The sequence below is a fragment of the Schistocerca cancellata genome, chromosome 5, assembly GCF_023864275.1.
Source record: "Schistocerca cancellata isolate TAMUIC-IGC-003103 chromosome 5, iqSchCanc2.1, whole genome shotgun sequence".
Classification (NCBI taxonomy): domain Eukaryota; kingdom Metazoa; phylum Arthropoda; class Insecta; order Orthoptera; family Acrididae; genus Schistocerca; species Schistocerca cancellata.
Window position 1 is genome coordinate 214,482,107 of NC_064630.1, and position 25,305 is coordinate 214,507,411.

A 25,305-nucleotide genomic window follows, 5' to 3' on the forward strand; every position below is an offset into this window, starting at 1 on the left:
CTTTGAATAAGTTGTTACTGCTGTGATCTTCAATCCGAAGACTGGTTTGATGTAGCTCTCCAAGCTGCTCTATCGTGTGCAAGCCTTTTCATCTCCGAATAATTACTACAACCTACATCCTTCTGATTCTGCTTGCTGTATTCATCTCTTGGTCTTCCTCTATCGTTTTTACCTCCCATATTTTCCTCCAACACTAAACTGGTGAGCTCTTGATGTCTCAGAGTGTTTCCTATCAATCGATCCCTTCTTTCAGTCAAGTTGTACCATCCAAATTTCGTGTCTCTCCAGCACTATTCATTACATTATCATTAGTTACGTGATCTAACAGTCTAATATTCAACGTTCTTCTGTAGCACCGCAGTTCTCTTCTTGTCTAAGCTGTTTATCGTCCACGTTTCACTTCCATGCACGGCTACACTCGAGACAAATATCTTCAAAAAGCCTTCCTAACACTTAAATGCCGGCCGCGGTGGCCGAGCGGTTCTAGGCGCTTAAGTCTGGAACCGCGCGACTGCTACGGTCGCAGGTTCGAATCCTGCCTCGGGCTTGGATGTGTGTGATATCCTTAGGTTAGTTAGGTTTAAGTAGTTTTAAGTTCTATGGGACTGATGACCTCAGATATTAAGTCCTATAGTGCTCAGAGACATTTTTTGAACACTTAAATCTACTATATATTCGATGGTAATGAAATTCTCTTCTTCAGAAACACTTTTCTTGCCATTGCCTGTCTACATCTTATATCCTCTCTTCTTTGGCCATCATCATTTATTTTGCAGCCCAAATAGCAAAACTCGGCTAATACGTTAAGCGTCTCGTTTCGTAATTTAATTCGCACAGCAATCACCTGATGTAATTCGACTACATTCGATTATTCTTGTTTTGCTTCTGTTGATGTTCCTTATATCATCCTTTCAAGGTACTGTCCATTCCATTCAATTGCGCTTCCAACCCCTTTGCTGTCTCTGACAGAATTTCAGTGTCATCGGCAAACCTCGAAGTTTCTATTTCTTCTCCCTCAACTTTAATTCCTTTTGCAGATTTTTCTTTTGTTTCCTTTACTGCTTGCTCAACATACAGATTGAATAAAATCGGGGATAGGCTCCAATCCTGTCTCACTCTTTTCTCAATCAGCGCTTCCCTTTTACCCCCCCCCCCCTCCCACCCCAAACTCTTACAACTGCTGTCTCGTTGCAGCACAAGTTTTAAATAGCCTTTCGTCCCCTGCAATTTACCCCTGCTACCCTCAGAATTTCTAAGAGAGTATTCCAGTCAGTACTGTCAAAAGCTTTCTCTAAGTCCACAAATGCTTGCTTTTCCTTTGCCTATCTTCTAACAGAAGTCGTAGAGTTAGTATTTCCTCGGTGTTTCTATATTTTTTCGAAATCCAAACTCATCTTCCGCGAGACCGCCTTCTACCAGTTTTTCCACTCTACTCGTGTTATTATTTTGCAACCATAACTAATCAAACGATGATCGGTAATGTTGACACCGGCCAGTACTTGCTTTCTTTGTAATTGGGATCCTTACATTTTTTTTTAAGTCTATGGGTATTTGCCTGTTTCGCACATTTTGCTCTCCACATGGAAGAGTTTTGTTATGGCTGGCTCTCGCAAGGCTAACAGTAGTTCTGACGGAATGTCGTCTTCTCCAGCGGCCTTTTTTCGACTTACGTCTTTCAGTGCTCCGTCAAATATTTTTTGCATTATCGTATATCCCACCTCATATTGAGCTACTTCATCTTCCATTATTTTACCTTCAAGTCTGTCTCCCTTGTATAGATCAAAAACATACCGCTACTACCTTTCACTTTTCCATTCTTTGCTCAGGAGTGGTTTTACATCTGAGCTCTTGATATTCGTGCAGGTGCTTCTCTTTTCCCCAAAGGCCTGTTTAATTTTCGTGTAGGCTGTGTCCGTCTTTCCCCAGTGAAATATGCTTCTAAATCCTTACATTTGTCCTCTAGCCATCCCTGCTTACCCATTTCGCGCTTCCCGCCAGTCTCATTTTTAGACGTTGTATTCCTTTTCGTCTGCTACATTTTTATATTTCCTCCTTTCATTAAATTCAGTATCTCCTGTGACATCCAAGGATTTCTACTAGGCCTTATTTTTTACCTATTTCATTGCTGCCTTCACTATTTCATCTGTGAAGGCTGCCCATTCGCCATCTACTGTAGTCCTTTCCCCCGTACTAGTCACTCGCTGCCTAATGCTCCCTCTGAACCTCCCAACAACCTCTCATTCTTTTATCTTATCCAGGTTCCATTTGCTTAGTATCCTACGTTTTTGAAATTGCCCCAGTTTTAATCGAGAAGTTCATAACTTAACAAATTTTGATCAGAATCCACATCTGCCCCTGGAAATATCTTACAGTTTAAAATCTGGTTCCGAAATCACTATCTTACCATTATATAAATCTCAAACCATTCCGTTTCCGTTATCTCCAGGTCGTTTCCATGTGATTCTTAAACCAAGTGTTTCGATGGTTAAATTATGCTCTGTGCAAAATTTTACCAGGAACCTTCCCCTTTCATTCCTTTTTTCCTGTCCCTATCCACCTACAATTTTTTTTCTCGTCCTTTTCCTATTACCGAATTCCAATCCCTCATCATAGTTACGTTTTCGTTCCTTAAGTATATGAAAAATTTCTTTTATTTCATCATACATTTCTTCAATCTGTTCATCACCTGTGAAGCTAGTTGGCAAATAAAATTTTACTGCTGTGGTGAGTGTGGGTTTAGTATCGATCTTGGCTGCAATAACGCATTCACTATGCCGTCCATAGTAACTTACCCGTGTTCATATTTTCTTATTCATTATTAAAGCTGAGGGTACTTCTGCATTATTTGATTTTGTGTTTATGAACTGGTATTCATCTGACCAAAAGTCCTATTCCGCCTGCCACCGAACGTCAATAATTCTAACTGTATCTAACTTACACCTGTCTATTTCCCCTTTTAAATGTTACTAACTATCTGCCCGATTAAAGTTAGGGACATAAAAAGCTTTGAATGTTTCTAGCAACCTGCCTAAATCGTCAGAAATTCAATTTAAACTGATTTGTACACAAGTGGTATAAATAAAACAGCTATATGACAGGAAAAAAAACACTGTTCTATGTAAGAAATTATAACTCACTACTATGAGTCTCTGAAAAATAACCTTGTAAATTAATTTCACAACTCCGCAGAAAGAGTAACGTGTCTTAGTTTTACCTATCTAAATAACTATTTTCCGATTAGTACTTTGTAAATTACAGAGAAGTATACCTTATGTGCAACACCTTGTATATTGCAGTAAATCTAAATATTGTTGTCTTGTCCAATTTTGTTTTAGGGGATATGGGAGCTGCCAAATGTCGTAATATCCACTGTGTAGATAATTTATCTTGTTTGCACAGTTCATTTTAACCATAGCATTAGATTAATGAAAACTGTATCGCAAGGTTTACGTGTAGTTCTTGTCACGACACCCGAAGATGGTAATCAAAGCCGGTCGCGAGTGATACTTTAAGGGGGGTAGGACGCCAAACGGGCCGACTTGGAGTAGGAGTGGCACCACAGGACATTTTAATTTACACTGTCTATACTTTTACAAATAAATTCATAAAACTTTGTCAGCATGACCAGTAAGGATTCAGAATTCACACTCATAGGAGTGGAAGTTCGAAAACATAACGAAATGATTTTTTTACATGTGAATTTCATCAATATTTTCACTTACTAATGGTAGTATTTGTTGCTATAGGTACACTTTTCTTCATAAGTAAGAGAGATTCTTCTATGAAATTTGCACAGCATACAAACCATACTTAAAGGTGTATGAAACTCTAGAATTTTCGAAACCTATTAAAAACTGTGGTAAAAATTGAGGTAATTAACTATAAAATTTGTGTTTTTTCTAAACACGAAGTTTAAAATACAACAGTTCATTCGTTTTTTCATAAATTAAATAAATTCTAGAGTTTCATACATCTGTGAGTATGGTATGTATGCTGTGCAAAATTCATCGAAGAATTTCTTTAACTTATGAAGAAAAGTGTACCTACAGCAACAAATGCAGCCATTAGTAAGTGAAAAATGATGAAATTTCGCACGTAAAAAAATTTATTTTGTTATATTTTCGAACTTCCACTGCAATGAGTGTGAATCCTGAATCCTTCCTGGTGTTGCTGACAAAGTTTTATGAATTTATTTGTAAAATTATAGACACTGGAAATTAAAATGTCCTGTGATGCCTTTTCTGCTCCAAGTCGGCCCGTTTGACGTCCTACCCCCCTTAATGCGTATCTACAGGCCATAATGTGTATCTACAGGACATGTGGTCTGCAGTTGATAGAGTGTCATGATGACCTCTCCACTGGGAAAGGTTCTGGACCAAACCACCAAAGGGTCTCCAGGAGAGGACTGCTGAGGGGGAGGTGACTATCAGGAAAAGATTTAAGAACCAAAGAAAGGATAACGTTCTACGAGTTGAGGCGAGGAGTGTCAGATGTTGAACGAGGTAGGGAAGCTAGAAAATCTGAAAAAGGAAATGTTAGGGCTCAGTCTAGATCAGTAGGCAGTTCAGTTGAAAAGGAATGGACATATCTAAAAATGGGAGTCACAGAAGTAGGAAAGAAAAACATAGCTACAAGTAAGGTAACTGCGAGGAAACCATGCGCAACAGAAAAAATGCTTCAGTTGATCAACGGAAGAAGAAGTACAAAAATGTTCAAGGGTATTCCGGATTACAGAAATAGAAGTCACTTAGGAATGAAATAAATAGGAAGTTCAGGGAAGCTAAGGCGAAATGCTTATATGAAAATGGAAAGAAATCGAAAAACAAGTAATTGTCAAAAGGACTGACTCAGCATACAGAAAATCAAATCGGTGTTCGGTGAAATTTGAAGCAACGTCGGATACCTTTAAGAGTGCAATGGGAGTGCCACTGTTAAATGCAGAGTAGGCAGCGGATAGGTGGAAAGAGTACGTTGAGGACCTGTACAGAGGGAAAGGACTTGTCTCATGACGTGACAGAAGAAGAAACAGAAGTCGACAAGTAAGATATAGGGGGTCCCGTATTAGAGTCAGAATTTAAAGGCGTTCAGGAAGACTTGAGATCAAAGTTGGCAGAAAGGATAGACAAAGTTCCGTCAGAATTTCTAAAATCATTGGAGGAAGTGGCAACTATTCAAGTTGGAGTGTAGTATCTATGAGACAACTCATGAATCCAAGATGCTGGCTCAAGCATAATATACCCTTTAGATGACCATCAGTTGGCTTTTAGGGAAAGTAAAGGCACCATAGAGGCCGTTCTGATGTTGTGCTTGATAATGGAAGGAGACCGGAAGAAAAATCAAGACGCGCTCATACGATTTGACCTAAAAAAATCGCTGGACAATGTAAAATGGCGCAAGATGTTCGAAATTCTGAGAAAAATAGGAGTAAGGTATTGGGAAAGACGGGTAATATACAGTATGTACAAAACCAAAGGGAACTATAAGATTGGAATACCTTTCACCCCCACTGTTCAAATTATACAACGAAGAAGCAGTGACAGAAATAAAAATTCCAATCCCAAAGAAAGCAGGTGTTGACAGATGTGAAAATAACCGAACTATCAGTTTAACAAGTCACAGCTGCAAAATACTACGCGAATTCTTTACAGACGAATGGAAAAACTGATAGAATCCGACCTCGGGGAAGATCAGTTTGGATTCCGTAGAAATGTTGGAACACGTGAGGCATACTGACCCTACGACGTATCTTAGAAGAAAGATTAAGGAAAGGCAAACCTACGTTTCTAGCATTTGTAGACTTGGAGAAAGCTTTTGACAATGTTGATTGGAATACTCTCTTTCAAATTCTGAAGGTGGCAAGGGTAGAATACAGGGAGCGAAAGGCTATTTACAATTTGTACAGAAAGCAGATGGCAGTTATAAGAGTCGAGGGGTATGAAAGGGAAGCAGTGGTTGGGAAGGGAGTGAGACAAAGTTGTAGTCTCTCCCCGATGTTATTCAATCTGTTTGTTGAGCAAGCAATAAAGGAAACAAAAGAAAAGTTCGGAGTAGGTATTAAAATCCATGGAGAAGAAATAAAAACTTTGAGGTTCGCCGATGACATTGTAATTCTGTCAGAGACGGCAAAGGACTTGGAAAAGCAGTTGAACGGAATGGACAGTGTCTTGAAAGGAAGGTATAAGATGAACATCAACAAAAGTAAAACGAGGATAATGGAATGTAGTCAAATTAAGTCGGGTGATGCTGAGGGAATTAGATTAGGAAATGAGACACTTAAAGTAGTAAAGGAGTTTTGCTATTTGGGGAGCAAAATAAATGATGATGGTCGAAGTAGAGAAGATATAAAATGTAGACTGGCAATGGCAAGGAAAGCGTTTCTGAAGAAGAAAAATTTGTTAACATCGAGTATAGATTTAAACGTCAGGAAGTCGTTTCTGAACGTATTTGTATGGAGTGTAGCCATGTATGGAAGTGAAACGTGGACGATAAATAGTTTAGACAAGAAGAGAATAGAAGCTTTCGAAATGTGGTGCTACAGAAGAATGCTGACGATTAGATGGGTAGATCACATAACTAATGAGGAGGTATTGAATAGAATTGGAGAGAAGAGAAGTTTGTGGCACAACTTGACTAGAAGAAGGGATCGGTTGGTAGGACATGTTCTGAGGCATCAAGGGATCACCAATTTAGTATTGTGGGGCAGCGTGGAGGGTAAAAATCGTAGAGGGAGACCAAGAGATGAATACACTAAGCACATTCAGAAGGATGTAGGCTGCGCTAGGTACTGAGAGATGAAGAAGCATGCACAGTATAGAGTAGCATGGAGAGCTGCATCAAACCAGTCTCAGGACCGAAGACTACAACAACAACATAGAGTGGGATTAAAATTAAAGGTGTAAGTATATCAGTGTTAAGATTTGTTCATAACACTGCTATCATCTGTGAAAGTGAAGAACGATTACGCGATCTATTGAATGGAATGAACAGTCTAATGACAATATGGATTGAGTGTAAATCGCAGAAAGACGAAAGCAGTGAGGAGTAGCAGAAATGAGAACAGCGAGAAACTTAACATCATGGCTTGTGCTCACGAAGCAGATGAAGTTAAGGAATTGTGCTAGCTAGGCAGCAAAACAACCCATGATGGACGGAGCAAGAAGGACATAAAAAGCAGTCTAGCACTGACAAAGTGAGCACTCCTGGCCAAGAGAAGCTGGCCGAGAGAAGTCTACTAGTATGAAACATAGGCCTTAATTTGAGGAAGACATCTCGGATAATATACGTTTGGAGCACAGTATCGTATGGTAGTGAAACATGGACTGTGGAACAACCGCAAAAATATAGAGAATATAAGCATTTGAGATGTGGTGCTACAGAAGAATGTTGAAAATAATGTGGAATGATAAGGTACGGAATGAGGAGGTTGACTGCAGTCGTGTCTGACTTAGCTTTCTGGCAGAATTTACATGACGCTAAAACTCGTCGAATACGTTTCTCCATGTTGGCAAAATAACAGTTCTCTCTCAGTATAAGAAAACATTTTCTGGTCCGTAATGTGCGTAACTTATACAAAATTAATTTGTTAACAATTCGTCAGGAATGCATAGTAACCAATTGTTGCTGTCAGGATGAGAGCGGCGAAACAGAATGTTATTGCGTACAGTGTAATGGTTTCTGATGGTAACATGATTCCTATCTTGCCAAAGGTGTTTAATTTCTTTCCATACGTTGTCTTTGCTCTTCTCCTGCGCTATGTCTCGTAATGATGCCGAAATAAAATTTTCGAATGCAACTTGTTTAATATACATGACGCTAAAATTTGCTTGGCAGAAGTTGGTTGCGATGTCTTGCTGATTGTTACTGAGAGAGCGGGACAGTACATCTGCTACAATATTTCGTGTACCGGGAATGTGAACAATTGTAAAATTAAATTTCTGTAAATAAAGTTTCCATCTGCTTAACCTGTCACGTGTAAATTTTGCTGAAAGTAAAAACTGAATAGCTCTATGATCTGTGTAAACGGTCGTATGTCTTCCATAAAGAAAATGCCTGAATCTCGTAAATGCCCATACAACATATAATGATTCAAGTTCTATAACAGAATAATTGCGTTCAGCAGGTGACAGAATACGACTCGCAAAGGCGATGTTTTTCATTACTGTAGTACCGTCTTCTTCAATTTCCTGAAACATGTGTACGCCTTAAGCGGTGTTAGAATTGTCGGTGGCAATGGAAAAATTTCTAGTAAGATCTGGGTGGGATAAAAGATGTGCATTCAACAAGGCATGTTTCAAATTAACAAACTCAGACTGTGCTTGGCTATCCCAGGACCAAATAGTGTTTTTACCTATATAGGGGTGTCTAAAGCAGAGTAATGAATAAATTTACGAAAAAAGTTAATTAATCCCAGAAAGCTGCGTAATTGTTTCTTCGTCGTAGGTACAGTAATGTCACGTAAAGCTTGAAGTTTTTCCGGGTCAGGCGCAATGCCTTCTGCTGAAATTACATGTCCAAGAAATTTTATAGAAGTTTTGCCAAAGTGCGATTTACTGAGATTAACTGTAAGTCCTTGTGCACGAAAACTTTGTAACAGTTGTTCAAGAATCAGATTGTGTTCAGACCAGTTAGTTTCTGCAATAAGAATGTCGTCTACATACGTTGTGATTCTGTCTTTAAGTTCTGTCGGAAGTATAGCATTTAAACCGCGAATAAATGCTGCTGAAGAATTAGTTAAACCGAACGGTAATTTGCAAAATTGATAACAGTCACCAAAACAGAGAAAAGCTGTGTACTTTCTGCAGTTCGGATGGAGCTGAATTTGCCAAAATCCCGATTTTAAATCTAATGTGGAATAAATAGCAGTACTATGAAATTTCTGTAGAAGTTCTTCTAGTGTCTGTGGGCGATCTGTTTCATTAATAATAATGTCGTTGATGTGACGCGAATCAAGTACGAGGCGAAGTGAACCATCCTTTTTCTTAACAATATGGAGCGGGTTTATGTACGGACTAACTGCCGGTTCAATAATTCCTTGGTCAAGCATAGCTTGCAATTCTTTCTTTGATCTCTGTGAATATACGGAATAGGATAATGTTTAGCTTTAAATGTATCGTGCTGTTTAACTTGAAATTCATACATAAAACCGCACATAGTACCAGGGACGTTGTCAAAAACTGGAGCTTGCTGTAAAACAATATTGCGTAGTTGAGTACGTTCGTCGTCTTTATTTGCATTGCTCTGTTTAACTTTATCAGAAATCATTTGCATAACGTCATAGTCGGCTTTGTCTGGAGTATTATAGTTGTGTACGTACGTATCGGTGAACAATGTGGAATGACAGTCTATGTCACGTGATGCAGAAATAACCTCTGTACGATTAATTGTTTGTTCTTCTGCAGATAAAGAGTGCTGAAATTCTAATGCCAGTTGTACATTTTCATCCTTTAACATCAAATAGGAATTTTGAAAGTCAATAATTGCGTCGTGTTGTACCAGAAAATTCGTACCTAAAATAACGTCTGTTGTCAATAAGGGAACAATCCAAAAATTTGAGTGAAACTTGCAATACAAAATGATAAGTGTGTCTGTAACTTTACATCTACTCCTTTACCAGATACTGCTCCTTTTACTTTAGTTTTGCCTAATGGTAACGTAGGATAGGAATTCTTTTTGTTACATTCGTTGAAAGTTTCCTCATTTATAACTGACATAGGTGATCCAGAATCGATTACTGCTGAAAATTTGGATGATCCAATCTTTACTTCAATGACAGGGTGGGAAATGGTTTTTTGAATAACTGGTTTTTCCTGCAAAAGAGTGTCTCGGATGTTGTCAAAAGTAATAACATTTTCGTGAACAAGATTCTCTTTGTCAAAAGTATTGCTTGCGTTGCTGGAAGATTCATTCTGCACTGTATCTAGTCAAATTCTTTCTGACGTGCTGTTATTTGCGGGAGGATGCTGTGGCATTTCAACTATTTGTACTGTTCTGTTATTTCTTCCTGACGTATTACGTTCGGGATGATACCGACTGTCTGGTTCATTCATGATAATCTGTTGTTGCGGATGATTCTGCTGCTGGTAAGACCGACTGTTATTAAGCGTACGCTGAAAATTGTGCTCATTACTTTTACGTCTGTCATGATAGTCATTTCTATACGGTGCATTGCGATATGAGTTGAAATGGTGTGTTTTCTGTACGTACTGATTTCATTGTTGCTGTGCGTTACTATTTGGCGGAGCCGACGCTATACGTGTAGGCGGCGAAACATTGAAGCTTGGTAGACCTTGCACATTACATTGTTGGTTAGGTATGCTAACCGGCTGGTTTTGTTGCTGTTGTTGGGAAAAACCTCTATTGTTACCAAAATGTGGTTCCTGTTGCTGATAATTTTGACGATACTGATAATTAAAATTTTGTGTGTTATTGAAGTTCTGTTGGTTGTCGTTCCTGGAGCGTCTATTACCTTTGCTACTGAAATAGCGAGGCTGATCGTAATTACTGTATGTTGGTTGGCCTTGGTTATGATGTAAAAAAATTTTGTTTATGAAGGAATAATCTGATTGCTTAACTTCCAAAAGCTGTAACAGATCTCTGAATGCCGAAATATTTTCTTTCTGCTGACCTGTTAAAAGTGCTACTCGTAACGATTGTGGTAATTTAGAAATACATAATTGGATAAGTGCAGATTCACTGTATGGCTCACTTAAGTATTGGTTCTGTTGGACCATGTGTTCAAAAAATTGCGTGACAGTGGAAAAATTTGAGTTCTCATAATTCGGTAAACTAATTAATTCATCCTTGATTCCGCGCTGTGTCGTCTTCGACCAATACGCTGACAGAAAAGCATTCTGAAATTCTTCTACCGAATAGCATTGTCTCGCGATCGGTCTCATACAAGTTGCCGGTTCGCCTTCCACAAAACTGCAAATAAATTCAAGTTTGTGTGTTACGGGCCAAGTTGGTGGAAAAGCAAAGCTAAATTGTTGTATCCAATCCAAGGGGTAAATCTGTGTTCTGTCATTTTTAAATACCTTAAATTTTCTCACGGATGGAAAGTGCTTGTAATCAAAATTATCGTCTCTGTATGTCTGAACAGGTTCAGGGATGTATGGTAATCTGTTTGTCTGTGACTGTTCGGAATATAACTCACGTACTCTCTGTAAATTACCTAAATTACACTGGTTGTGTGAGTCTGACAAATGTTCGGAAAGTGGCGTATGCTGTGATGTGTTAAAGGCTGAAATATTTTTCATCTCCGTCAATTCGTGTTGTAAAGATGACCATTTTCTACGTAATGTGTTATTGGACGAACCTATCTCACTGATCGTCTGCTGTAAATTTTGGAATTCGGGTGTTTGATTAAACGAAACTGGTGACGTATCGTCTGATTTGGTGTCATTGTTATTTTCGATAACGTCAATTCATCAAATTTTTCAGTCAGCGCTTTTACCTGATCATCGTTTTTAGTATCACAAGCATTAATTTGTTTTTGTATTTTACGTGTGGTTTTGTTCAATTTCTTAACGTCTGCTTTGATGGCATCGGGATCCTGTATTAGTTCCAACTTTTCAAGTCTGTTGGTCATTGTCTGAAAGTCTAATGTGTGTGTGTCAGTTTTTGTTTTAAGATCGGAGATTTCATCATGCAATTCGGTGTTCAACTGTTTGATTTCGTCTGATACTGTAGCAATATTGTTGTCTACGTATGATTTTGCTTTCGCAAACAATTTACGCTTATCTTCCTGTCTCTGTGCAGTAATTGTTTCCATGACTTGTTGCTTTACTTTATTCTGTTCCTGTATAAATTTACTGTAATGCGTTTCTTTTTTTGTAGGTGGTGATTACAAAGTTCGTCAATTTGGCTGTTCTGTTGGTCAAATTTCGCGTCTACTTTCGCATCCAGCGTGCGTGAAAGTTCTGCTGACATTAATTTAAACTCGTCGCGTAACTGTGTTGCGTTTTCAGAGCATTGTTTAGCGACTGCACTAATTTCATCTCTAAGTAATTTAGTTGTGGCTGCATGTGTATTACTTAATTCTTGTGCCACAGATCTAATTTCTTACTACTGTTCCTAGCACAAGCGTTAATTTCTTCACGTAATTGTTCTTTAGTATCATGACATTGCGCGGCAACGGCTGTACTCTGTTCACTAAGTTGTTCGTTCTGTTCATTAAGTTGTTTGAAATTGTTGTCTTGCTTATCATTCGACTGTTTGAGACTTTCATTAAGTTGTTTGAAGTTGTTGTCTTGTTTTTCATTAAGTTGTTGTTTAAGATTTTCATTAAGTTGTATCAATAATGCCATAACTCGATCCATGCCAAAATTAGCTGCTGTATTTTCTGTGTTGTGTGATGGGGTATGTGCATTTGTCACGTTTTGTGTAACCATTAGGTCATCCTCTGATTCTTGAAAAGGTTTGCTAATCGGATGTGCACTATTGGTCACTAAATCGGAATCAAATAAATCTGACGTATTCTGACTACATTGTTCATCTTCGTGAGAAAAATTTATCTGTTCACAATTCAAATTTTGCAAACCGGGTGTGTCAAACTGGGCAGCGTTCATTGTATCGGAACGTGCCGCGTCATCAATTGTTAAATTTACTGTGGATATAATTGAATTTGTTTGCCCATCATTAGGATTTAACTCAATACTAGTGATCGGCAGGCACTGATTATCTGTAATCAGACGATTATCACTATTACACTGAGTGTCGCAAGTATTATCGCTAAAATTATTCGAGTCGGCTATTTCAGTCATTGCACATCGCGATGTACCGTTAACAGTTTTTCGCGGCATTTTTCACAAATCAAAATTAAGCACAAAATGAAACAAAGACGAAGCAAAATGTAACAAACACAATTACAACAAAGAGCAATAAATTGCCGATGATCTGTGAAAGAAAGAGTGACAAATTAGTAAATGCGTTGCGCCAGATGCAAACTACATTTAAGTAAATAAGAGCACATATATGACTACTTCTCAGAAATTCACAAAGAAATACGGTCCTGGTCGGTTGTCGCCAAGTGTAACCTCCCCACAAAATTCATTCACATTTAGTGTAACCTCAAAACAGAAAAATTCCTAAACCTCTCAACAGTAAAAATTATAATTATGTCGTTCACTTTCAGTGTAACGTCCTAACAAAAAAATAAATTCAGTAACCTGGTAATAATACAATGTAACTAACCTCTCAACTAAATTGTCGCTCACTTATGACTTTTCAGTAATTGACTGTGAATTTAACCTGGTAAATTCTGGACGTCAGCAGTGCTGCGTCATGGCCCTGAAAGATCATTCTGAATAAAAAGAGAAAAATTCTTACCTCAATGAAGTCGCCGGATAACGCATATATATCTGCTCTTACAATAAATTTTTCTGGCACAGCCCTGTGCAATGCTGGCCGATAGATTTGTCATTTATGAAAGGGAAACAACTGATTTTTCTTTTGCAATAATCGGGATGATCATGGATTGGAGAAATTAGTAAATTCTTTAAATTGAAATGAATGGTTGTTAAAATTACTTTATATGAGAAAGATTATTATTATGACATTTTTAAAACATTTACATGGGACTTGAGATAACATTACTGCATATGCGCGAGGCTGCTTTTTACCTTATACAATAATACTCAGGCTCCGGTATCGCTGCACCGCGACCCGGGCCAGCCAACACGATACCCCACAGCAGACCAGAGCAGACCGCAGACTAGCAACAACTTACTGCTACAGCTACACAGTTCCTACTGTAGTCAACACTGCTCTCTGGTCAGAGATTCTCTTATACCTTGCATATCGCAGGCAGAGCATGAGCAGTACATCGAAATTACATCTGCTCGGACCTCTTACAAGTTATAAGAGTACAGTTACGTTTTGAATATTTCATAATGTAGAATTTCCTGCTTGATATTGGATGAAAGCCTGTTGCATACGTTGGCAGCGGAATATACATTATCTGATCAAAATCATCCGGACATCCGTCAGCATGAAAAGCGGGGAAGAGTATTATTAGTAAAGGAGCAGCAACCGCAAGGGTGGGTCGGTGAGGAGAGCACAGTGAATTCGAAAGTGGACTCTTCATTGGATGCCGGCTGAGTAACAAATCCCTCAGAGCTTTTCAAACCTTCTAAAGCAGTCCACGTCCACCGCTGATGATGTGATTGTGGAGTGGAAAGGCGAAGGAACAACCACAGGTAAAAAAAGACCAGACTGACCTCATGTAATGACAGGCAGGGACCGTTGAGAATTTCCGATGGTGGTTGCAAAAACTGTATGAAATCAGTGAAAGGAAGCACTCGGGAGTTCCAGAATCCCAGCAGTCCAGCAAGCACCATTACAGTACTTAGGGGCTATACCCTGCGGCAATCTGATGGAAGGGTTTGGGTTGGGTGAATGCCTGGAGATCGTTACCCGCCATCATATGCAGTGCCAACTCCGAAGCACAGACAGAGGCGACGATGTGGTTGTGTTTCTCGTCGTCATGGTGTGACCCTCATATTCCGTTACGCAAACGCTAAATTCGGAAAGATATGTACACATTTTTCAGCATTGTATGCTGGGTACTGTATAGGAACAGTTCTGAGAGGATGAGTGTGTCAACATTACAGAGCAGCCTCTCATAAAGTAGAATCTCTGAGGCATTGGTTTTGGACAATGATATTCCTGAAACGAACTGGTCTGACCGGAGTCCCGACCTGAGCCCAAAGAAACATCTCGGATGAGACAAAACGTAGACCTCACTCCAGAATCCAGCGTCCAATATCACTATCTTCTCTTTTTCAGCTCTTGAGGGAGAATGGGCTCAACAGACGTTCAGCTCACTGAAACTGTACCCAGTCGAGTTCAAGGTGTCATAATGGCAAAGCCTGAAAACACCCCCATTTGAATGTTTACTACACTACTGGCCATGGTCTGACCGGAGCCCCGACCTGAACCCAAAGAAACATCTCGGATGAGACAAAACGTAGACTTCACTCCAGACTCCAGCGTCCAACATCCCTATCTTCTCTCATTTCAGCTCTTCAGGGAGAATGGGCTCCACAGACGTTCATACGGCTCACTGAAACTGTACCCAGTCGAGTTAAAGGTGTCATAATGGCAAAGGGTGAACACACTCCCATATCAATGTCTACTACACTATTGGCCATTAAAATTGCTACACAACGAAGATGACGTGCTACAGACGCGAAATTTAACCGACAGGAAGAAAATGCTGTGATATGCAAATGATTAGCTTTTCACAGCATTCACACAAGGTTGGCGCCGGCGGTGACACCTACAACGTGCTGACATAAGGAAAGTTTCCAACCGATTTCTCATATACAAACGGCAGTTGACCGGCGTTGCCTGGTGAAACGTTTTTGTGATACCTCGTATAAGGAGGAGAAATGCGTACCATCACGTTTCCGACTTTGATAAAGGTCGGATTGTAGCCTATCGTGATTGCGGTTTATCGTATCGCGACATTGCTGCTCGCGTTGGTCGAGATCCAATGACTGTTAGCAGAATATGGAATCGGTGGGTTCAGGAGGGTAATACGGAACGCCGTGCTGGATCTCAACGGCCTCGTATTACTAGCAGTCGAGATGACAGGCATGGCTGTAGCGGATCGTGCAGCCACATCTCGGTCCCTGAGTCAACAGATGGGGATGTTTGCAAGACAACAACCATCTGCACGAACAGTTCGACGACGTTTGCAGCAGCATGGACTGTCGGCTCGCAGACCAAAGCTGCGGTTACCCTTGACGCTGCATCACAGACAGGAGCGCGTGCGATGGTGTACTCGACGACTAACCTGGGTGCACGAATGGCAAAACGTCATTTTTTCGGATAAATTCGGGTTCTGTTTAAAGCATCATGATGGTCGCATCCGTGTTTGGCGACATCGCTGTGAACGCACATGGGAAGCGTGTATTGATCATCGCCATACAGGCGTATCACACAGCGTGATGGTATGGGGTGCCATTGGTTACACGTTTCGATCACCTCTTGTTCGCATTGACGGCACTTTGAACAGTGGACGTTACATTTCAGATGTGTTACGACCCGTGGCTCTACCCTTCATTCGATCCTTGCGAAACCCTACATTTCAGCATGATAATGCACGACCGCATGCTGTAGGTCCTGTACGGGCCTTTCTGGATACAGAAAATGTTCGACTGCTGCCCTGGCCAGCACATTCCCCAGATCTCTCACCAATTGGAAACGTCTGGTCAATGGTGGCCGAGCAACTGGCTCGTCACAATACGCCAGTCACTACTCTTGATGAACTGTGGTATCGTGTTGAAGCTGCATGGGCAGTTGTACCTGTACACGTCATCCACACTCTGTTCGACTCAATGCTCAGGCGTATCAAGGCCGTTATTAATGGCCAGAGGGGGTTGTTCTGGGTACTAATTTCTCAGGATCTATGCACTCAAATTGCGGGAAAATGTAATCACATGTCAGTTCTAGTATAATATATTTGTCCAATGAATACCCGTTAATCATCTGCATTTCTTCTTGGTGTAGTAATTTTAATGGCCAGTAGTGTAATAGGCGTCCCTATACTTTTGAGCAGCTACTGTAATTCTTCATTCCAAACCCTAGACAGAAATGCATAGTCTATAAGGAAATTATGTTCCCTTCTTATACTGTTGTTGCAAATTTCTCAAATGATCCTAAATTGATTCTTATTATTAACCACAAATACGGTTACGGAATAAATGTATTGGCATTTAAGCGTGTGGCCAAAAGGTATTTCCGCAATAGGTCAGTTATCAATTTTATCTAGTTTTCCTGCATACTTCTGGAAAATAAACAACTTTTTTGCCCTTATCTATATCTCACGTCACAAACTACATAATTACATATTGTCTGAAGGTGGGGAAAAAAGAATATTCGAAGAGGGTCAATACAGTAATGCTTTATTTCGAAAATACATGTTGTTCTTGGAATATTAATTTCTGTACCAAAAGCTAAGAAACCTTTGGCATTAGAATCAGTGTCAACTGAAGTGGCACATGCCATAAAAGTACTTGGGTCTAACAGTGCCTGACAATGTAACGCGAGTATATTCAGTAGCAATTAATGTAAAATGGTAGGGTTTACTATATACTGGAAAATATCACATTAAGTATGAGAGAACACGTCTATTAAACGCTTGTACAACTCTCGATTTAGTAGGACTACGAGAGGGGGATAAATATCGGACAGCGATCGTATCAAAAGATGGACAATGTGAACAGTCACGTTCGATTCGCGTGATCACGTCACAAAGGTCTTCCAGTGTCTGACCTGACGAGGATATGGGCACCATATAACGAAAATTTACTTACAAGACATCGATAACCTGTTTACAAGATGGAATTACGAATAATTTCGCTCCATAAATATTTCCTTCCTGGAAAATGTGGACATAAATTGGGGCAATAAGAGGTACTGTACGGAATTATGTCCACATTACTGTACTTGATGGTACAAAGGCCCCTCTGCGAAGTACGCTACAGCGCTTTACTGAACGTAGTTAAAAATGGTATGATTATTAGACTGATATACAATTTAGTCTACTTTTGCTTTAAAACCAATTGCAAATTGCCACATTATTCCTAATGTATAGTTTGATCACTTTGTGCAGGAGTGCCATTGAAGAAACATGTTGTTTTAGATGCCGCTCGTGTTCTATCATCAGTTGTTGCTCCTACAGTTCTTCGTAGCAGGATTGATTTCATCCCCTATTACTCATGGCCAATCACATACTGTCATGTATGATGTCATCAAACTGCTCTCATTGCATCCCAGATATCAAATACTAGGTATACGATATATTTCCTGCAAGTAACTGCGCGGCAGCAATCTGCGCAGCAGTTTTAGCCTTACCAGTGCACCGCCAGTTGTAAAGACGAATTCGAAATACAGCACCTGGCGTTGTGGGATCTAAACTTGTACGCTGCAGTAACATGCAGCCAAAGCTGTGAACGTATGAATGTACTACAATTTCGGAGAAGTTACCATGTTCTGAGAAATAGAAATTTCCGTTATATTCATGGAAGTATGGAGAACACGAACATCTTACAACAGCCATATTTCTAACTGTTGTGATATACAATAGGCAAATACGTACAAACGTCTCGTGTTAATTATCCTAAAAGGGGAACCCTATTTCCTCTTTTTTTATTCGTAAACATTCACAGTGCACCCCATCACCGAGGCGAGCAGTAATTCCCGTAATATAACAATGTATTTTATTTTACCGCCGGAACTACTACTTGTTACTGGAGGGTATTCAGTTGTTTTCACATCTACTACCTGCGGCGCGTTTGTGTTTTCCTCCACTTCAATTGTTTTCCGACGTGACCTTCAGTCTGCTGCTACTTGTGGGCGAGTGCACTCCACGTAATGACTTGCTTTACAGCACAGAAGTTTGTTATTCCGCCACTAGCGGCAGTGTATTTGCCAGCACATTACTAACACACATCTGCAGTATTCCGACTCTAACACGTCAGAAGCGGCAGACATGCGCAGTATCACACCTTCTTACGTCGACTTCTGAACAGAAACCTATGAAAACAATATCCATTAGCCAGATGGACATTAAACATTGCGATGATATTGATTGGGCTCAGCCCTTTGACCAGAAACGTGTGCTGTTTTACATTTTTAACGCCCGCGTGAGATTAATACTGGTACGTCTGGAGACTGACCCTAATAGAAAAATCATTATAACTGACTGTTCTGATAAAAACTGGAATTATCACACCAGCCAATACACCTATTTTCCTATGTTTGACAATCTTTTATTGCACACGTACTACGGCTCTACGATATTGCAGTGCCTGTGTTATTCCGAACTTCGATGCAGAGATCCTTTGAACATTCATCGTAATGGAGAATGAAACAGGCTTTGCAATATCGTATTTATCTTTCGGACTTCCACGTAAAATGTCTCACCTGTACGGGAATATCCATAATGGATGTACGAGTACAGGCCGTAGACGCATGGCTGACGATGTATGGAAATTTGGGTCTGCAGTGAGTCGCGCAATGATAACCAAAAGGTGCCGGCACGGTAGCTCAGCGTTTTCGGTCAGAGGCTTAGTTACCCTCTGTAACAAAAAAACTGAGTAAATGAATCAATGAAGAACCTAAACGGGTGTCAGTAGACATCCGCTCCGTACAAATTGAACGAACAATGTAGAACAAAATGAGATAAAATAAGTAAGGCGCCCGCCCGCGACAAGCGGGAAATCTGGGTTCGAGTTCCCGGTACGGCACAAGTTCTCGCTGTCGTCATTCCTTTCTACAGCTGATGTTGTCCATATTCGCAACTGCGAATGCATTTGATGTATCCTAGGTTTTTGGTTCCAAGCTTATTTTTGATTGTATTATTAGAGATTTCTGGTGTTCTAATACCAACGAAGCTCCATCCAGCGAAAGAACTGTGCGATAGTTTTTGAATAAATTCTTTGGTATTTTAAATAAATTCTATGCGGTCCGAAAATATTCGTCTTCTCCCAGCTAAGCAAGCTGAAAGGATGGACACTCCTAAACTAAAGGATAGTTTACCCAGCAACACGTTATGTTTTTTGGTCGGTACTTCAGTCTAGTGGTTTATTAAAGAATCACATGAAGGAATGCGCTCTAGAGACCGTCATAAACAGTTTCCGCAATTTAATACAGTTTTCGTTGTTGACTGTGTTTTGGGTAGCAGTTGTAAGTACTTCGCGTTCTACACATTTAGGTGGTGTATCATATATTGTGGCTATCTGGAATATGTTGTTAATTCTTTAGCTACAAAATTTTATAGTTGGTATAATATATTGCAGCTATCTGGAATATGCTGTTAATTCTTCAGCTAAAAAATTTTATGATGGGTAAAATGCTATATACAGTAGTTTTAGAACAATTTATATAACAACCGGGAATTTAAGTCATACTTCGTCGGTCACTGAAACTAAAGAAGGTCTTTTACCGTGGCACGAGTTATACATGAAAATCAAGTGAGTTTCTTTACTGTCTTAACACTTTTACCTGTCTTGAAAATAAAAATTTGCGCTAGTTTCCGGTAGTTTCTATTATTTAATAGTTTCTATTATTTAACTTGTAACTGGATTTTGATAAGAATCCTGCTTCATTTGATTTCACTTGCTGATTATTGGTGTGTAGTAAAGTAATAAGTAACAGATAGACTATTAAACAAAATATTGACAAGATTAGCTCGATCGTAACGGTTTCAAATTTCTGTGGAATATATATTCCTACGTAAATGACCAAGTATCAGTTACTATTGGCTTCTTTGTCTTAGGCTTACTGCAATTAATTGAAGAGAATTTTACATCAGACACGTTTTCCTTTTATTGGCAAAGCATCTTCTGTGGCCATTCTGCAAATTCGATACATATGTTCGTACATTTTTGGTTGTTTCAGATTAAAAACAGCATTTTATTTATAAAGCTTCTGTGCAATTTACTTACGGTGTTTCTGCCTGTTGTTTACATAATCTAAAAAAAAAAAAGGTTCAATTGGCTCTGACCACTATGGGACTTAAAATCTGAGGTCATCAGTCCCCTAGACCAACCTAAGGACATCACACATATCCACGCCCGAGACAGGATTCGAAACTGCGACCGCAGCAGCAGCGCGGTTCCGGACTGAAGCGCCTAGAACCGCTCCGTAATCTTCAAACGACTGCTTCTTCTCTTTTTGTTAGCAGAGGCTGATGTCGAAAGAAACTTCGTTACACATATCCACTTGGCAATTTTTGCCTTTCTGCACCTTTTTTTGCTACATTTCCGTTATTTACACTTCACCTCACTTTTTGAAGTCGAAATGAAGTTACGCTGGTTTTCACTCAGCACACTGTTACAGCGTGTCTGTTTATTTGTTTTCGTATAGACTGTGAGCAATGTCAACCTGTGAAACTGCATTTTTTTGCGTCCGTGTAGCGGGGGAGGGGAGGGGCGGGGAGAGAATAGGTGAGAGAGAGAGAGAGAGAGAGAGAGAGAGAGAGCGAGGCAGGCAGACAGACATGTTTTCCCTTTGGAAAAATCTTAATTTTCCGAAGTAATTTTCGTAATTTCTGGAAAAGACTACAGCTCATAAAAAGTGAATGCTATCATTTAAAAATAGAATAAGAAAAAAAGTATATGATCTCTGCTACAGGTGAAGGATAAGAGAATCAATGTAGAGAACTCTAGAACACTGGTACAAGCGAAGAACGAGTGCTTCGTTTCTAGAGTAGTTGAAAAGGTTGAAATGAAACGAGGAAGAAATTTCTTTAACTATTTGTCTTGAGCATAGCGTTGTGTGGAAGTGAAACGTGGAATTTCGGAGAAGTAACGGAAAGCAAATGCCATGTGATACTGTCGAAAGATGTTAAAAACGAAGTAGGAAGTGAAGAAGACTAAAAACAATAGGTGAAAAAAGCTATAGTACCACGATAAGACGATATCTGCTACGGCACCTAGGCTGTACCGTATGACTGTTACCGGCATCTGATTACAATACAGTCTATAGTAGCGTTCGTTAATCATTCTCATTCTTGAAAAATTGAATAAGCTTTCAGTACCGCATGTATAGTACAAATGTAATAACCTGTTAAAGCTTCAGGGCCTGATGGAATCCCTCTCAGATTCTAAATCGAATTTGCGGCTGAGTTAGCACATTTTCCAGCTATAATCTATCGTCGATTCCTCGAACAAAAAACTGTGCGTAGCAGCTGGAAGGAGGCACAGGTCACACCCGTGTAGAAAACGGGTAGTGGAAGTCATCTACAAACCCAACGTCCAGTACCCTTGACTTCAATTTGTTGCAGAATTTAAAACATATTCTGAGCCACAGAATGACCTGTTCCGTGCTAACAGCATGGATTCCGAAAACATCAGTTATGTGGAACCCAATTCTTAACTTTCTAACATGACATACTGAAAGCCTTGGATCAATGCAGAGCCGGCCGGTGTGGCCGAGCGGTTCTAGGCGCTTCAGTCTGGAACCGCGTAACCGCTACGGTCGCAAGTTCGAATCCTGCCTTGGGCATGGATGTGTGTGATGTCCTTAGGTTAGTTAGGTTTAAGTAGTTCTAAGTTCTAGGGGACTGATGACTTCAGATGTTAAGTCCCATAGTGCTCAGAGCCATTTGAACCATTTGATCAATGCAGTCAGTAACTCAGCATTATGGTGATTTTTTGGTAGGGAGGACGCAGCAAGTTATCTGGGACAGGAATTCATTGACAGACGTAGAAGTAACTTGGCGTGTGCCCCAGGGATGTGTTTTCGAACCATTGTTACTACTTTTGTGGTCAATGATGTTGCAGACAATATTAATAGTAACCCCAGACTTTTTGCAGGTGTTGGAGTTATCTGTAATGAATTACTGTCCGATGGTTTACAGTTCTGTGTCTTGTCAGGAGAACCTTTCTGGTTTTTCTGACTCCCATTATTTGCTAGTTCATTTAGGGTACATCACTTGGAGGTGAACCAGCTCTGCACCACAAGAAATCTTGGACCGTCAGTTCGAATTCCCGAAATAAATGTAGAGGGCATCAGCTTCTCTAAGAGTGAATTTTTATCGAAAACAAATTGATCTGGTCCCAGTTCGGGAAACACATTGTAATAGAGAGGATGAACAGCGAAAAGTGGCAAAATACCTGGATATGAACTACTTGGTGCAAAGCACCACCATATATATGCGGTGCCGCCGCAACTTACATCAACAGGATATAGAAAATGCCACCTCCATCTCCACTTCCTATGACTACGATGTGCACAATGTTGTAGTCGAGATCGGAGACATAATCTGTCCAACATCTATAAACCAGCAGCTATCTCATGGCCAACCTCAATGGCCCAAATACAGCCGCATCATGCAGTGCACTTGGGTGTTTGTGATAGCCACCACGAACTGTGGAAGTATCAAGACTGTTATGCTAATGGGGAATCTTTGGTAAAACTGGCTAAAGATGAAGATCTTAACCTTATCTTCGATGTAAAGATCGCTGTACTTTCAAATCTGCGGCATGGAGGCGAGAATATAATGCCGATCTATGTTTTACTTCAAGTGATAGCAAAAGCCGACCGTTTCCAGCCACCGTCCTGTTGTTATAGAGACAGCTAGCCGAATACCACTTGTATCGTCTATACCTCGCCCTAGGTGGAATTTCAAAAAGGCAAATTGGGAGATGTTTCTAGAGATCTTAAAAAAATGCCTATTCTAGATACCACCAATCAGCAATACTATGGCAGATTTTTCGGAGCAGTCACAAGCACCGCTAAGAAGTGCATTCCCAGAGGACACCGATGGGAATATACCCCAAGGTGATCCGAAAACATTGAAAGCCTCTTGCAAAGCTTTCTTGAGTCGGGTGATCGAGAAGTGGCAAACGAGCTTCTCCATAGCCTTGATGCTGCAAGGCAACAAAAATAACTGGAAATGGTGGAAAGTATGAACTTTCAGACATCAGGTCGTCAGGCATGGTCTTTGCTAAGAAAATTAGAAAGAGGAACACCTATTCAATGGAAAAAACCAAACATATCTCCAAATACCATAGCCTCCAACATAAGAGCAACGTCCAGAACACCGACAGACAAAGCACACACAGTAGAAATAAAACGTGAATTCAGAAATACGTGGAATCAGGCGACAGAAAATGAAGATTGTCGCCCTTTCACATTTGAAGGAATCGAATCTGCGCTCGAGAGTATTATCCCAGAGAAAGCACCAGGATTCGACGACATCAACCCCGAATTCCTAATAAACGGTGGGAAGCACGCAAAGCTCTGGCTGACCATATTCTTCACCGACGTCATCCACACTTGTAATCTACCCAGTGAGTCCAACGAACAAAGATAACAGCCATACTAAAACCAGGGAAAGCTGCAAATTTACCCGAGAGTTAAAGACCTATTGCATTATTATTAGTAGCATACAATTTACCTGAAAGGATCATCTAAAACAGAATTTCTAAGAAAATATTTGACGTTATGCTACTCGAACAGGCAGGTTTCTGACCAAACCGAAGCCGGGCTCACCAAGTTCTTTCGCGTACAACCTACACTGAAGCGGGATCTCAAAGAAAGCTTAAGACCTCTGCTGCATTCATTGATTTATCAGCCGCCGACGACACTGTCTGGCGAGGAGACATGATCTATAAATTACTTCGTGTGATCCGATAAAAACCAATAACTCGTTTGCTAAATGACAAGCTGAATGACAGAAAATTTCAGTTTATCATGGGACCAATGTAACCTCACTACGAAAACTCAAGAACGGCCTGCCACAAGGATCGGTGTTTGCACCACTCCTATTCAGCCTATATATCGCAGACATGCCAGAGACGATATTTAAAAGCGTGGCTACGCTGATGACTGGGTACTTGCAACAAGCTGTAGCTCATTTGAAGAATCAGAGGAAGTTCATACAGCCTACCTGGAAAAGTTGGGAAGGTACTTCCGAAAATGGTGCCCCCAACCAAACCCCAACAAAACAGAGGTTACATGTTCTCATCTGGACAACAAACTTGCCAACAGGGTGCTTAGAATACAGTTTGAGAACTCATGGCTTACTCACAATAAAACACCAAAATATCTGGGTGTGATAGTCGATAGACCTCTCACATTTAAAGAGAACGTAACAAAAACAGCAGATAAATTAAAATCTAGAAACAATATTACAATATGGGGAGCATCAGCCTCTGTCCTGCGCTCATCTGCTCTGAGCCTTGTCTACTCATTAAACTGACGCTCAACTCAATAACACAATGAGAATAATCGTAGGAGTCATCTATTCTACCTTACGGAATGGCTTCCAGTAATGAGCCATACACAACCGCCAAATCTGAGTCGTTTAAACGCTCTCACGAAAGACTAAAAGAAGATCTCGAACAACAATAACCTACCAGTATATGAGTTCATTGAATACGCCACCCATATCCGCCTTAGATCCAGAAAGCCACGTATAAAAACGGCAATTAGATCCACAGAGCAAAAACTCAGCTTGACTAAAGTCTGGCATCAACAATGGACCACAAAGCAGGGTAACGAAATTCCATGTATTACCCAAAAGCCTCCGGGTTTTGAGTTATTACGTAGAACCTGGATTATTCTGAACACAATACGGATCCAGCATGGAAGATGTGCCTGTTTCCTTCATAAATGGGCCTTAAAACGATACCCTTCTGCGAATGTGGTGAAATCCAAATCATAAAACACATCACAGAAAAATGCCCTCGGACAGCTTATGAAAGGAAACTGAAAATTTCCTGATGACCCCTCCAAAAGCAATAGCCTATTTAAATAAGTTAGATGTCTGTTTATAACTATAATTTAATT